Here is a 16,577-nt window from a genome sequence, read left to right on the forward strand (position 1 = left end):
AACTGGATCAAACTGATATTTGCCTGTCCAGGTCCAAACACCTGCAGATCCATACTTGAAATAACCTTAAATTTAAAGGAGTGTCCCTCGTAGCTGTCACAATGTTTTGCCAACGCGTTCTCCCTATTCTTTCTCCTAATGGCATAACCGTGTTCGTAAATATGGTCCCTAAGTCTCCGGTCTGTCTTTCCGACATAGAAAGCTGGGCATTGTTGGCACTGTGCGATGTAAACCACAAATTTCGTGTTACAGTTATATTTGCCTTGGATATAAAAAGTCTCTCCTCTAATTCTAAACTTACTATCTCCATCAATGTGGGTACATTGTTTACATGATCCACATGGGTGTGTACCTCCTCCAGATCTACTCCCCTCAGTATGTTTCTTTTCAAGTAGTTCTTTAATATTTGTTCCACGCCTAAAACAAATCAGAGGGTTTTCACCTATCCTCTGGGAAATGTCCCTATCCAGTGCCAAATAGTACCAGCATTTTCTAATAGCCATTTGGATCTCCGGGGCCACTGGGGTGTACGTGAAGGTAAAAGAAAGAGTTGACCACTTATCGTTCCCATATAAAGTCCCACTACTTATCAATGTGTTCACTCCTTGGTACAGGCGATCAGAAGGAAGCCCAACTTGAGGTTCATTGTCAATAGACAATACCACTTCCTCTTGGTTAGTTGGTGTTCCTAGGAGAATGGGCTTATATATTCCCTTACTTTTCTTGGTCCTAACTTCCTTAAATATATTATTTAGGAGGCCTTTAGGGTAGTCTCTTTGTTTGAACATAATATATAAAAGATCACATTCCGTCACAAAGTCTTCATCTAAGGTTGTCATACGGGCTGCCCTCACGAGCTGGCCTTTTACAACTGATTTTTTTTCTGGTGTAATGGGTGTTCACTAGTGAAGTGTAGAAAGGTGTTAGAGTAAGTGGGTTTTCTATAAATTTTAGCTGTATATCTCCCCTTCAGTAAGTTTTTACTTAGACAAATGTCTAGGAAATTGATTGAATGAGTCTGAAAGTTCTGGGTAAATTTCAAAAACGTGGTGGTTTGATTTAAGAAGTCAACAAATGTCACTGCACAGTGTCTGTCTCCCACTAGGATGATAAAAATATCATCCAAGTACCTCTTATAGGCTATAACATGTTCAAATTGTTGGCTAGTGAAAACAAACCTGGTCTCCCAGTGAGCCATGACTAAGTTGGCAAGACTTGCCCCCACTGGTGACCCCATCGCCACCCCTATCTTTTGCAAGTACACTTTGTCATTAAACGTCAAATAGTTATTTTTCAAGACAATGTCAAGAAGCTGTTCAATCAAACGACATTTGTTCTCAGGTGCCCCTCTGTCCCTTATATGTTCAACCACCCATTCTACCCCTACATCGTGTGGTATACTGGAGTATAAATCACAAACATCCACTGTAAGAAAGTTACCCTCTTCTGTAAAAGGCAATGAGTTAATTTCCTCTAAGAACGACCACGAATCCTTGCATATTTGTTTCTCAGTTGCAACATATTTTTTCAACATTGTCAGCAACTTTTGCACAAGGGTAAGTGATAGATTGTCTACCATCAACTAAAGCCCTGAAGGGAGGGTTAGACAAGTCCTTGTGGATCTTAGGTATCCCAAAAAGTTGAGGGGTCCTAGGGGCCATCATTGTTAAGTATTTATCTGTTGTCATATCAGTAAGGCCATCTAAAAATAAGTCCCTGATAAACAATCTAATTTTGTTGTGAGCCTGATTCAGTTGGTTAATACTCACTTCCTCGTAGGTGTTGTGGCCCAAAATGGATAACATTCCTTTATTATAGTCGTCCCTATACATCACAACTAGACCCCCTCCCTTGTCCGGTTTCATTATCCTAATCAGTAGTTTACAAAGGGCTTTAAACAAGTCCCTTTCTTGTAAGGTAGTGTTAGTGTGTTGTGAGTTAAAACTCCTATTGTACCTTTGCACTATAAGTCTTATTTCATGCTCACATAAGATCTCAAAAAGACTGATACTAGGGTGTAAGGGTGGATTATAAGTACTAGACACCCTCAGTTCGTTACTTACGTATGAAGAGTTACCCATTAGTGTAGTCAAGTTTAGTTTCCGAACAAACAGTCTAAAATCAATCATTAATTCAGCTAAGTTACATTTCACTGTTGGCACAAAGGTTAATCCTTTTGCTAGGTGCTCAATCAATTCAGGGTCAATAACATATTCCGTATAGTTATAAATTTTAAAATCACAATCCTTGTTAGTAATCAAAACATAAGGTATCGTTGTTAGTTCCGGTTGCTCCTGGTGTTGTACCTCCTCGTTTGCTGGTATTGGGGGTTTGGTAACCAATTGTCCCTTAATCCCCCCCTCCCCCTGTAGTTTTTTTGTCTTTGCTGTTGTTGGTTTTGTTGTTGGTTTTGTTGTTGTATACCAATCTGGACGTACACATTGTCCTGATGGAAAAAACTTTGGTGTTCGTTATAGTCAATATCATCGGTGGCAATACCGTCCTCATGTGTAGCCATGTTTGGTGTAAAGTCTTTTAATATCTGGTTGTCATCACCTCTTTGGTCCGACCAGACGGGACGTTGGTCTACTCCCTGTGGTAGGTAAGGTCCTGGTAAATTAGGGTTCCTCACCCTGTAATAATTTTGTTGGGAACCTGGGGGTTTTTTAAAAGCATAACCCCCTTTGTAAGCTTTCATGTCCCTTTGCAATTTACTGACTTTTGTACTTTTTATTTTATTCAATTGTTGTGCTGTCGAAGTAAAAATCCTATTGAAGTCATACTGGTAATCTCTAAACATAGTGTTGTTCTTAATGTCTCTTTCCAAGGTAGTTGTTTCTATTATCAACTGTTCAACCTCAGTTTGATAGTGTTTAACCATACACTTCATCAAGTCCAAGCCCTGGTTGTTAAAGAGTTTGACCAGCTCTTTGTGGAATAGAGAGCCCTCAACTAGGCCTGTAGGGAAAATATTGTGCCTTAGCCCTTTAGGCACAATCCGTTCACCGATACATTTATTTAGGTAGTTAATCTCAAGCTGTAATTTCTTTGTTTTTAACAGTTTGTTATCAAAGAGTTTCAGCTGGTCTAAAAATGGTGTCTCATTCTGATCTCTCTCCACAATATTACCCCTTAAGTAGTCACAGTCCAAGCTTAGTTCATCATTAAGCCAATTACCAATATTAAAAGAGTGACAAACCTGTTGGTTGCTAGTCCTTGCGGGTGCACTGTCCATTCCAGTGTTGTTGTTAAAGTTTGTATTTTCATTCTCTCCCCCTACTGTAATCTCCCTATTTCCAACAGTCTGAGAAGGGGGCGTCAACCCTCTCCTCTGTTCAGGTTGCCGGTAAGGGTTTTGCGGGGAGTTACTCTGGTATCGTTTACTCACAGTGTCCACTTTCTCAGTCAGTCTGTCTAGCCGGTTGTTCATCATTTCAATAAGCTGGGTAAGGTTCCCCTTTTCTCCGTTGTCGTTTGTGATAGAGTCTTCCATCCCAAGGACTCACGTTGATGTAGACAACAAACTGCAAATGCCAAGAAGCTTCCACAAACTAAGAACAGGGTAAAAAACACGAAACTCGAGCCTCGGAAGAAATCCACAGGTTTATTGAGCCAAACTGCTAAAATGAAGACCGTAATACTCCACTTAAAACTACTACAAACAAAGGGTATGTAAAGAGCTTTTCGTTCGGGTTAATACCCGAACTTCATCAGACAACATTCAAAGTAAACTGCCTAGTACTGAGGTTAAAATAACCTCTCCTTTTTTAAATGCACCTATCAAAAAAGCTTATTGCCAGTACATCATTTAGTGAAGGTACATAATATCAATTTAAAGTTGTATTACGTTCACATTCGTCACTTAGCATCAAGGCAACATCGCCTCAAAGTTGTTGTCTTCGTAAGTATTGTTTCCCCCAAGACACACATCAGTAGCAGAAAAGTAATAAAAAGTAAAAAGTAGTAAGTAGTAAATAAAAAATAATAAAAAGTAAAAAATAATAAAAGTGTGTAAAAAGAAAAATAAAATTAATTTTCTTTCCTTGACACCGTTTTAACATTTTCACATCAAGAAGATTTGCCACAATGGCTGAAAACGAAACTGTCTAGACACAAAGTTAAACCCAATTCTTATAGTTTTTCACATTATCACAATACTTTAAACCAAGTAAACATCATATTATAATGTTTTCTTGTCTTCTATGAGCAAATCTCAGTCGGCTAAGGGAGTTTTTTTAAATATTTCCATTAGTATTATTATTAGTACAATAAGTTAACATCAGTAAAATAAAAAAAGCACACCTTATTGGTCCGGTTTAAATATTTATCAATTGCATCTTGCCACCCCGATAGAAATACTCAAGTAGTGTAAACCTAGCTGTGCATGGTGGACTCCTTTCCCTCACTAACTTATTCCATCAGGGATAACTGGTCAGTGCAGGTCTAATTTAGTCTACACCACTCACAACCTAAACAGTTATTCAACCAACAAGAGCTTTGTATCAACCCTTATGTCATCCCAGTGGACTATTGCCCTTATAAGGTGGAGAACCAAAGGCCATTTTGTCAAAGAAAAATGCACTGTGATCAAAACCTCTCACTTATAGTGCTGTATTAGCCTGGTAGGTGTTCACCTCCCCTTTAAGTTTTAAATAGATGTTTCCTTACTCCCTGGTCACCTAAGGAGGCTTTTTAGTTTCAAAATGCATGCAATCGAACAGGAATCATTGATTCCCGGTTCAGTGCTTGCATTAAGCCTGATCTGACTTTTTGGCATACCTAAGATCCACAAGGACTTGTCTAACCCTCCCTTCAGGGCTTTAGTTGATGGTAGACAATCTATCACTTACCCTTGTGCAAAAGTTGCTGACTTAATGTTGAAAAAATATGTTGCAACTGAGAAACAAATATGCAAGGATTCGTGGTCGTTCTTAGAGGAAATTAATTCATTGCCTTTTACAGAAGAGGGTAACTTTCTTACAGTGGATGTTTGTGATTTACACTCCAGTATACCACACGATGTAGGGGTAGAATGGGTGGTTGAACATATAAGGGACAGAGGGGCACCTGAGAACGAATGTCTTTTGATTGAACAGCTTCTTGACATTGTCTTGAAAAATAACTATTTGACGTTTAATGACAAAGTGTACTTGCAAAAGATAGGGGTGGCGATGGGGTCACCAGTGGGGGCGAGTCTTGCCAACTTAGTCATGGCTCACTGGGAGACCAGGTTTGTTTTCACTAGCCAACAATTTGAACATGTTATAGCCTATAAGAGGTACTTGGATGATATTTTTATCATCCTAGTGGGAGACAGACACTGTGCAGCGACATTTGTTGACTTCTTAAATCAAACCACCACGTTTTTGAAATTTACCCAGAACTTTCAGACTCATTCAATCAATTTCCTAGACATTTAAGTAAAGACTTACTGAAGGGGAGATATACAGCTAAAATTTATAGAAAACCCACTTACTCTAACACCTTTCTACACTTCACTAGTGAACACCCATTACACCAGAAAAAATCAGTTGTAAAAGGCCAGCTCGTGAGGGCAGCCCGTATGACAACCTTAGATGAAGACTTTGTGACGGAATGTGATCTTTTATATATTATGTTCAAACAAAGAGACTACCCTAAAGGCCTCCTAAATAATATATTTAAGGAAGTTAGGACCAAGAGAAGTAAGGGAATATATAAGCCCATTCTCTTAGGAACACCAACTAACCAAGAGGAAGTGGTATTGTCTATTGACAATGAACCTCAAGTTGGGCTTCCTTCTGATCGCCTGTACCAAGGAGTGAACACATTGATAAGTAGTGGGACTTTATATGGGAACGATAAGTGGTCGACACTTTCTTTTACCTTCACGTACACCCCAGTGGCCCCGGAGATCCAAATGGCTATTAGAAAATGCTGGTACTATTTGGCACTGGATAGGGACATTTCCCAGAGGATAGGTGAAAACCCTCTGATTTGTTTTAGGCGTGGAACAAATATTAAAGAACTACTTGAAAAGAAACATACTGAGGGGAGTAGATCTGGAGGAGGTACACACCCATGTGGATCATGTAAACAATGTACCCACATTGATGGAGATAGTAAGTTTAGAATTAGAGGAGAGACTTTTTATATCCAAGGCAAATATAACTGTAACACGAAATTTGTGGTTTACATCGTACAGTGCCAACAATGCCCGGCTTTCTATGTCGGAAAGACGGACCGGAGACTTAGGGACCGTATTTACGAACACGGTTATGCCATTAGGAGAAAGAATAGGGAGAACGTGTTGGCAAAACATTGTGACAGCTACGAGGGACACTCCTTTAAATTTAAGGTTATTTCAAGTATGGATCTGCGGGTGTTTGGACCTGGACAGGCAAATATCAGTTTGATCCAGTTACTCTTGGAGAAGAGCGAACTAAACTGGCAGATCAGGCTTAATGCAAGCACTGAACTGGGAATCAATGATTCCTGTTCGATTGCATGCATTTTGAAACTAAAAAGCCTCCTTAGGTGACCAGGGAGTAAGGAAACATCTATTTAAAACTTAAAGGTGAGGTGAACACCTACCAGGCTAATACAGCACTATAAGTGAGAGGTTTTGATCACAGTGCATTTTTCTTTGACAAAATGGCCTTTGGTTCTCCACCTTATAAGGGCAATAGTCCACTGGGATGATATAAGGGTTGATACAAAGCTCTTGTTGGTTGAATAACTGTTTAGGTTGTGAGTGGTGTAGACTAAATTAGACCTGCACTGACCAGTTATCCCTGATGGAATAAGTTAGTGAGGGAAAGGAGTCCACCATGCACAGCTAGGTTTACACTACTTGAGTATTTCTATCGGGGTAGCAAGATGCTATTGATAAATATTTAAACCGGACCAATAAGGTGTGCTTTTTTATTTTACTGATGTTAACTTATTGTACTAATAATAATACTAATGGAAATTTTTAAAAAAACTCCCTTAGCCGACTGAGATTTGCTCATAGAAGACAAGAAAACATTATAATATGATGTTTACTTGGTTTAAAGTATTGTCATAATGTGAAAAACTATAAGAATTGGGTTTAACTTTGTGTCTAGACAGCTTCGTTTTCAGCCATTGTGGCAAATCTTCTTGATGTGAAAATGTTAAAACGGTGTCAAGGAAAGAAAATTAATTTTATTTTTCTTTTTACACACTTTTATTATTTTTTACTTTTTATTATTTTTTATTTACTACTTACTACTTTTTACTTTTTATTACTTTTCTGCTAGTGATGTGTGTCTTGGGGGAAACAATACTTACGAAGACAACAACTTTGAGACGATGTTGCCTTGATGCTAAGTGACGAATGTGAACGTAATACAACTTTAAATTGATATTATGTACCTTCACTAAATGATGTACTGGCAATAAGCTTTTTTGATAGGTGCATTTAAAAAAGGAGAGGTTATTTTAACCTCAGTACTAGGCAGTTTACTTTGAATGTTGTCTGATGAAGTTCGGGTATTAACCCGAACGAAAAGTGCTTTACATACCCTTTGTTTGTAGTAGTTTTAAGTGGAGTATTATGGTCTTTATTTTAGCAGTTTGGCTCAATAAACCTGTGGATTTCTTCCGAGGCTCGAGTTTGGTGTTTTTTACCCTGTTCTCATTTTAGAGTTCGTTTAAGATGCAGCCTGGGTCTTGTCCAGTCCCATGGAGGCTGTGTTTTTGGCTTTAGAGATTGCCATTTTTACCTGTGTGCTTGTGATTAACGGGGCTCTACAATCATATGGTATAGAAATGGGCCCTTTGGGGGGGTGAGAGGGGGGTAAAGTTTGCACTGAACCTATCTGCCAAGATGTTAACAATATCAGATCGCTCTGTATATTTTGTGCTATTCTGCTGTAGCTCAGAGCAGATCTGGGTATTGCCATGGAGATTTTTGAAATAGTTAAAGAATGCCTTGTGGTTGTCTTTGTAATCTGTGTAAATTTTTCTTTCAAAGTTCGCTTTGGAGGATTTTATGAAGGATCTTAGCTTCTTACTGATTTCCATTAGGGAGTTCCTCCATTCTTGGGTTTTTACTCTCTTTCGCAACAGTTTCTTCCTTCTGTTGTAGAGTTTGTTAATGGCAGGGGACCACCAGACTGGCTTCCTTTTTTTGGAGGATAGCCTCTTGGTTTTGTTAGGGATAGCACAATCCATGCACTCATGCAGGTGCTTGTAGAGGGCTTTTGTGTAGAATTCAGCAGTCATGGCTGTACTGTCCATCTGCAGGGCCATCGCAAAGTTAGCCACCTCTGTTTTGAGTAGCGTGAAGTTCACTTTGGAGAAGTTTTTTATGATGGTTTCCTTGTGTGGGGGTGGTGTCAGGATGTGGATATCTAGGGTGATTAGTTTATGGTCTGATCTAACCAGCAAGGAGTTGATCTTGGGCATTGAGCACCCGTCACCCATGTTGGCAATGACCAGGTCCAGGATATTGTTGCTCCTGGTGGGGGTGTGATAAGTTGATCCAGGGCATTAGAGTTTATAAATTCCAGGAATCTTTGAGCAAGGGGATTAGTAAAAGAGTAGTTTGCCCAGTTTATGTTAGGGTAATTGAAATCACACATTATTTGGGTATTTGGTTGGACCCTCATTTTTTCCAATGTCGCCAGGAATGAGAAGTGTGGGTCCTGGGTCATGGTGAGGGATCTATAACAAGCTGCAATTTGGAATGCATTTTTACCCAGGGTAAGTTGCACTTGGATTATCTCAGAGGCACTGTGTTGTGAAACTAGCCTGGAGGTGTGGATATCTTTGATAAATAGGGACACACCACCACCCTTAGTGTTTCGGTCCGGGTTTTGTGGCTGAAACGTGTGGTACGAATTATAGCCTGGTAGTGCTAGGGTGCTCTTGGGAGCCTTGAACCAGGTCTCAGTCACTGCACAGATATCAATGTTCTCCATTTTGAGGATTGCCTTGAGTGAGTGCATTTTGAGGTTTAGACTCCTAGCATTGAGCAGCATTACCCTCAATTCTTTGTCACTTGTAGTTTTTATGGTGGTGGGTTTGTCTTTTGAGCTTTGCCTAAAAAAGCACTATGGGGGCAGCAAGAGCCTTGGCCAATATCCGGAATCCCAGGGGTGACAGGTGCCGGCCATCTTTGGCAAAGCATCGTGGCCTGTCAAGCATGTCATCCCAAGCAGACAGATACTGGATCCCCTTTGAATGACACCAGAATCTTAGCCAATTGTTGAAGTTGATCATTTTATCCGTGTACTGTGGTATCATTCTTGGTGAGGGCAGGATGCTACTTAGATCTAGGGTCATACCTGCCTGGGCTACAAGATCGGAGAGCTCTTCCATGTCTCTTTTCATGTAGTCCAGGGAGGTACATCTCAGGTCATTCACACCAACACGGACAATGACAGAGTTGCTTTGTAGTGACCTGAGTGCATGCGTTATGTGGCGGATTCTGGCACATTACAAGCAGCTGACAGTAACCTCTTTGTCCATCCTGATGAGTGGGACATCAGTGTGCCTGACTTATAGAGTCACCTATGACTAATGTGTTGGGTATGTTGTTTTGCCTTATGGGCTCTGGTTGTGTGACACACCGAGTTTGTTGGCTATGTGCTGTCTGTGATGTGTTGGTGGGAGGAGGTTGCTTGTGTGTCTGCTTTGGAGGTCTATGTTGCCTAGGCATATTTAGATTTTTATTCAGAGCCTCCGTATATGTCTTGGTGTTTCTATGTGTGGGTTTTGGAGGTGTTGGTTTAGTAGGTCTATGTGAAGTGAGTGGGGTGCTGTGTGTTATTACCTTCCCCTCGTGACTGTCTGTTCCAGTCTTGGTTGGAGAGAGCTTTGCCTCTAGATTGGTTGTATAAGTGCATCTCTCACATGTATTATTGTTTGGTGGTAGAAGGAGAGGGTTGTCTGTGTACATGAGGCAGTTGTAGCATTGCCTTAAGATGCCCAGGTTAATCAGGTAGGCTGTAGAGTACACCAGGAGCTGTCCCTTGGACATGCCTGAATAACTAGTAAAGACTGTTTTCTTTTATTAAATGGGGAAGTAGTAAAGACTGTTTTGAGGTTGAGTGTTGGGGTTATTTAGTGCTACAGCCGATTTAGAACAAGTGCTGAGCTAGAAGACGCGGGTCTGAGTGCTTTGGCTGAAAGACTGACTAGTTATAAGGGAAAAACTGAAAAGCAGACTTTGTGGAGCCGGGGATAGTTAACCCTAGCTAACCGGCCTGGGTGGTGCTCAAAACCTTGCAAATGTGTTTTTTATAACAGAAAGATGAATGGGATATAAATTAGCCAAACATGGCCAATAAACTACAAATTCTCAGCTGAAAACCACTCCTCCAGGGACAGATAGGCTGCTCAAAGCTTCCCACTCTCACTGGTGAACAGAGAAACTTCCTTCTATCCTAGTAAGGTATGGGGCAAAACAGAAACTACAATACAGCCCTGGATACAGCAAACTCTGAAAACTGGACTCTACTAGCTTCAGAAAGGCAGGGAACAAGTGTAGATATGGTTATTTTTGTTTTTTTTGTTTGTTTTTTAAGAAGTTTAAGGCAAATACTGGATGAGGGATGACTGAGGACAGGATGTGTGAAGCTGATTAGTAAAAATATTAAAGAGAAGGAGGTCTACAATAGAGCCTTGAGGGGCACCCATATTTATGGGGAGAAAGGGAGAAAAAGCTGAAAGCCATTTTACAGATTGCTGTCTATTAGTAAGGTAACTGGAAAACCAGGAAATAGTATCAGGGGAGACGTTGAGAAAGCTTAGCAAGGACTATAGAGTGATAGACAGTATCAAAGGCTTTGAAGAGGTCTAAGAAGAGGCAGGATACTAGTTTGTTGTTGTCTCTGGCTAAGGAGATGGTGTTAGTATATGAAATGAGAGCAGAAGAGGTACTATGGTGAGGACAAAAGCCATGTTGGGCAGGGGTGATAAGGTTTTCAGAAATGAGATATGAGAGGATTTGTTTGTGAATACAGTGCTCAAAAATTTTGGAGAGTGTAGAATGTATAGTAATTGGGTGATAGTTAAAGAGTTCTACAGAGTGTCCACCTTTATGGATAGGTATGGTTGCTCCAGTTGTTGCATATTCCTGGTCAAGTACATGCCGAATATCCATCTTCACCACACGTGATTCCACTCCTCACAATAGGTGACTGTGGTCATCCACTTGAGCCATGGCTAAAGACACTGTACCATGAACTATCCAGCTCTGCACAAGAAGCCCTCAACAGAGCACATGCAACAACCCAAAACACCATAGAAGGTGTGTTTGATGGATTGAAAGTTAGGTTCATTTGTCTGCACACATCTGGGGGTGTACTGCAATGCACACCTGAAAAGGCAGCACAGATGATAATAGTGTGTACCATGCTGAACAACATGCTAATTAGAGCACATAGTAGATTTTCAGCTGTAGCTCTGGGTGAACTACTCAAGAACCCCAGATGTCTGAACAGACCATATCACAGGTATGAGAGTAGGAGCAGGAGGACAGAAGGACATAAGTCACGGGTGTAGGCAATGTAGGATGTGAGCACAAGTGTAGACCTAGGCAACATGGCAGCTTCTGACACACATCATTCCATCATGACAAGACACATGCACCTGAGTGTGCAGATTGAATATTTATGTTCAGGTGTTGCCCCACCACAGCAGCACAGATTGCATCTAATGGCAATTACACACTAGATGTACACACTGAGCATCAGAAATAACACCATATTCATAACATATTACAACATGAACATATGCAAATGCATCACAACAGGGATCATCAACTCAGGGCACAACTGACACATGTATGCATACACATTGACATTGCTGTATCACTGTATGGAAAACAGTAAGGGACACACATCAGTGCTACACATACATATCAATACAGCATAATAACATGAAAAAGAGAAACTTCACAGGACATAATGTATGAATTTTAATATCAGAAAACACATATCACAACAAAGTTGTTGTTCTTCTTCTTTCGGCTTTTCCCGGTTACGGGTCACCACAGCGGAACGCCAGTCCGCTAATGACTGGCAGTTGATTTTTACGGTGCCGAGGTACCAGCCCAACACCCAACCTTCAACAAAGGCACGACCATTCACGCATGTCTTTCGATTGCCACTCAACCATGGGGAGGACATGCAGACTCCACAAAGAAGGCACTCCAGCCGAGAATCAAACGAGACAACCTCTTATATCACAGCAAAGTGGTAAGTCAATAACATGAGTCAGCTATTTGTACTACACTACTGGACACACTCTAACACAATCTAGGGTGACCTCACTGACATCTCACACCATGATCTGCTCTATGCCAACCATATGCACACACATGTTGCTCTGGTTGCTCCACTGAAACAATTGTTGGGGTGACAACACCATATTGAGGTGAAGGAGCATGGCTGGCAGTTGAAGCTCTTGTGACTGGCGGGACCACAGCAGATGGGCCAGCAGTTGAATTTTGTGTAGTTTGGACCACAGAATATGTTAATCGGATGTCCAAAGACAACAGCATCATGCCACAGGAGTCTTCTTGCATTTCACATTACAGTACTACAAAAATTAACAATTTAATAACTTACGGAAAGTGTTGGAAAACCTCATGATCTGCAGGCAGGCCATAAACAGTACAGGTCCTTAGTATATTGAGCCAGTAGTTGTAACACCTTTGCTAAGAAGCATCATTGAAGAAATATTTCTAATATCAACATCACATACTATAGATACTGATAGTGTCGGAATATGTAGGTTTCTGTAGTCACACCACAGAGTGAAAGGAACTACCAGTAAGAATTGGGGGTGATTCATAAATCAGCCTTCATATGCTGTTAACATCTGCAGTATAAATCTGTCTGTATACAACTGCATATGGGACTGAAATAATTTATGTAAAATAGTAACACCTGTATGCACAAAGTTGAAAATAACATCACTCCAGTAAGTTATAACAGATTCTGTTAAAGATTATATTTTGAGTAACAAGTAATTTAATTAGGTACCTTTAGAAATGGCTGACTGGAAGAGATATACTAATTCCCAAAACAGAAATGCTACCAGTTGCCAGTGTACTTTTCACTCCGAATCACCGAATCAAAGTACATCTAATGTGCACCCACCTCTAAGTACCATTTGCAATATACATAATTAATGAGGTTTATTAAAATTCAAGTGTTTGGGCAGCCACAGTGGTGCAGTAGTTAGTGTTGCCGCCTCACAGCAAGAGTCTCTCCGGTTCAATCCTCGGCTGGAGTGCCTTCTGTGTGGAGTCTGCATGTCCTACCTGTGGTCGCATGGGTTTTCTCCGGGGTGTTCTGGTTTCCTCCCACATCCCATGCTGTAGGTAGATTGGACACTCTAATTTGGCCTTAGGCATGAGTGCATACATGTGTATGCCTTCTATGGAAGGTTGGTCACCAGGCTGGCAACTCAACACGGTAGAACTCCACTGCCAATCATGAGCGGACAGGTGATCTGCTGTGATGACCCCTAACTGGGAAAAAGCCAAAAGAAGAAGATTAAAATTCAAGTGTTTGGAATCCCATTTGTGTACATCTGCATAAACTGGCTTCATGCACTGTAACACCCATGTGTACTGCGCAAACACCTAATAGGTATTGATAAATGGTACCATGTGTGGCATGTGTCAGTTATCCTCCAGTGATCTGATAACATGACATCAGTGCCACTTTCAAATATTGATTTTGATACGTTTGCAGATCAGACCATTGCTAACAGGGAACTGGGTGGTACCACAGTGATCATTTCTCTGTGTTTGTATTTTCCAGAATTCTTCAACTTGATGTTCATGATGGCTGCTTCAAGGAGGCTGAGACAGGTCCATGCACTCAACTGGACTGACAAGGAGATGATCCAGATGTTGACTATGTACACTGGATTGGAGCAGATGATGAGAGCCAGACCCAGGAGCTTCACCATGATAGCCATATGGAAACAGATTTCAAGGGAGCACTGCAGGTGGGCAGGGATCTATTGCACTGTAGTACAGGTTTGCCACTGCTATAATGATCTGCACTGAAGTGACACAGATGATCTATGACAGAGGGTTACAGAAGTGGGGAGGCAGCCCATAGATCCCTACAGTAAATATCAATAGTCTACAAATGCCTAAGCATTCCTGTTGATTTTACAGATATGACTCTGTCCCATACATATCAGACAGAAGTTTTTATAACCATTTAGTAGCTGCTGTGACAGTTAGCTCATAGGAATAATTAAGTGGACTTAGTAAATACTGTCCTATTAACTGTGAGTTTGATAATGGGTATAATACCCATAAGTATGACCTTTTTAGATGTACATATGCTTTACAACATCTAATGACATAATTTCACATAGTTACTGTCATTCTGGATCACTAGTGCCTAAAGTACCTAGGCCAGAGATTACTGTGCACTTCATAGTTTTCCATTGTAGTATCACAGTATCGCCTACTGCACCATTATATGTTGGAATAAAACACATACATAACATTATTAATTAATTCATTCATCCCAAGAACGTATACAGACATGTTTATTTAAGATTAAAATGCATGTCAGTCTGACTGCTTTCATATATGTTTTCAGTTATGTGTATATCTGTCATTTCTGCACAGTAAAATGTCCAATAGTTTTTGCAGTTTCCATATTTATCTGTTCTCTGCAAGAGTTTTAATAAACACTTGCTGTATCTGTTTTGTAAAATGAAACCCTTAGTGACTGTTAGCTTGGCCTGTAAAGTAACCTGCCAGCAAGCCAAAATTTTGGCATGCTGCAGATTCTAACCCACATAGGGGAAGCATATATCAGTAACTGTTATCTTCGTTTAAATCACCCAAAGCATTTCTTTAGGGAGCATATTACAAAACGTAATAATAACGTTTCTATTGTGCATGTTTATGAATAACTCAATTAGCCATTGAAGTCCTACGAATATGCCCATAATCCATAACAGCAACTTTCTAACAACAGTGTTTGTAAAGCAGTACCTGTTGGTTTGGGAATAACATGTACTGGGTATTAGCTGGGATTGTAAGGAAACAGGCCAGCATACCTACATTTTACATGCTATTTGTTCAAATTCAGAGAGGAGACACATATCTTAAACTGTTATCTTGATATAATCTACCTATAGCATTTATTTATAGAAGCATATTTCACTGATTGATATTAATTTATATTTTGAGCAAGGTTGGGAAGAACTCCGTTATTTGTCAAATTACTATAAACGTATCCATAATCCATAATGTTCTGTTAACATCAGCTATTTAACAGCAGGGTCAGTAAAGCTTGTGTCTGAAAAATTATTTAGTGAATATTGTATACTTTGTAAAAGTGCTATCAAGTTCTGTTTTATCATGAAATATTACATTCAATTCATTAGCAACATCATCCTCATCTTTTGAGGGACTGGGATGGGCAGACTAACAGCTGAAATACAGAGCAGAGAAGATGTATGTATTTTCTTAGTGATGACCACTTTGGCAAGGGATATCATGGTCCTCACATGTACCTTACTGTGTCCCTTATATACAGCAATTTGTATGTTTCTGTTCACAGAAGCTGTAAGCTACATGACACTGTCCCACTGCCTGAGGGATGGATGCTCTCCATTACTGTTAATGTTTCTGAACAAAGTGCTGACAGGAATCAAATTTTCAGACTGTTTAGCTACATGAGCAGCACATGTTCATACTTTGAAATCCTAAGGCAAGATTCATCCTTATTAGGAGAACATCCCTTATTCAGATTATGTCATAAAAAGAAGTCTTTTCATTGCATTCAAAACATGCTGCCTCAGTTAAGATGTGTTAGCTGGGCATGAATCAGGCAAGGTTATGTTCAAAGGTGTTAAACTCTGTATGTAACACTATCAAATGAGTATTGTGATTACCTAATGTTCTTCAGAAATTAATTTCTAGAAACTTTGCTGAGAAATGTATATTACTATTATCTGAGGAATGTATCATGCACACATTTTTATTTTCTGGTTTCGGGTGAGAAGGATCACAACAGGAACTGAGTCATATGCATCAACCAGGTGCACAGGCTTGGGAATCAGTGGAAAAAGAGAGGTATGTATATTTTTTTTTCCTGTTTTATGAAATGAAATGCATCTTTCCTATTTACAAGCCTGTATTTTTCACAATAATATGCATATTGATTAGACTGCAGGAATACTCATCATCCATCAGTAAAGTAAGTGAAATCATCACATGACAGTTGTGCTTACAACTGTGATCGAAATTTAAAAATGTTGAACTTTTGCGTATCACTTAGCCATTGTTTCAGAACACAGTTTTTGAATTGTACTCCACAACCTAAATAATAGTTAAGTTCCTGTATCTGCCATACATCCTTAGAGCTGAATGTTTTCATTGTGGCTTATGATTTATGGTTTGGTATACTTTGATGTATGGCTGTGTTTTTCAGTGATTGTTCTGTTGTGTATAGCATGAATATTCAAAGAGTAAATGGTTGTCTACTGTGTCAGTGTTTGTAGACTGTGTAGCAAGTCTTTCAATTCAACATTTGTGTTGCATCTGCCTCCAACAACTTGGGTGTGTTTGTAGAAACATA

Source organism: Protopterus annectens, chromosome 12.part0 (assembly GCF_019279795.1).
Source record: "Protopterus annectens isolate FY-2018-M chromosome 12.part0, PAN1.0, whole genome shotgun sequence".
Classification (NCBI taxonomy): domain Eukaryota; kingdom Metazoa; phylum Chordata; order Ceratodontiformes; family Protopteridae; genus Protopterus; species Protopterus annectens.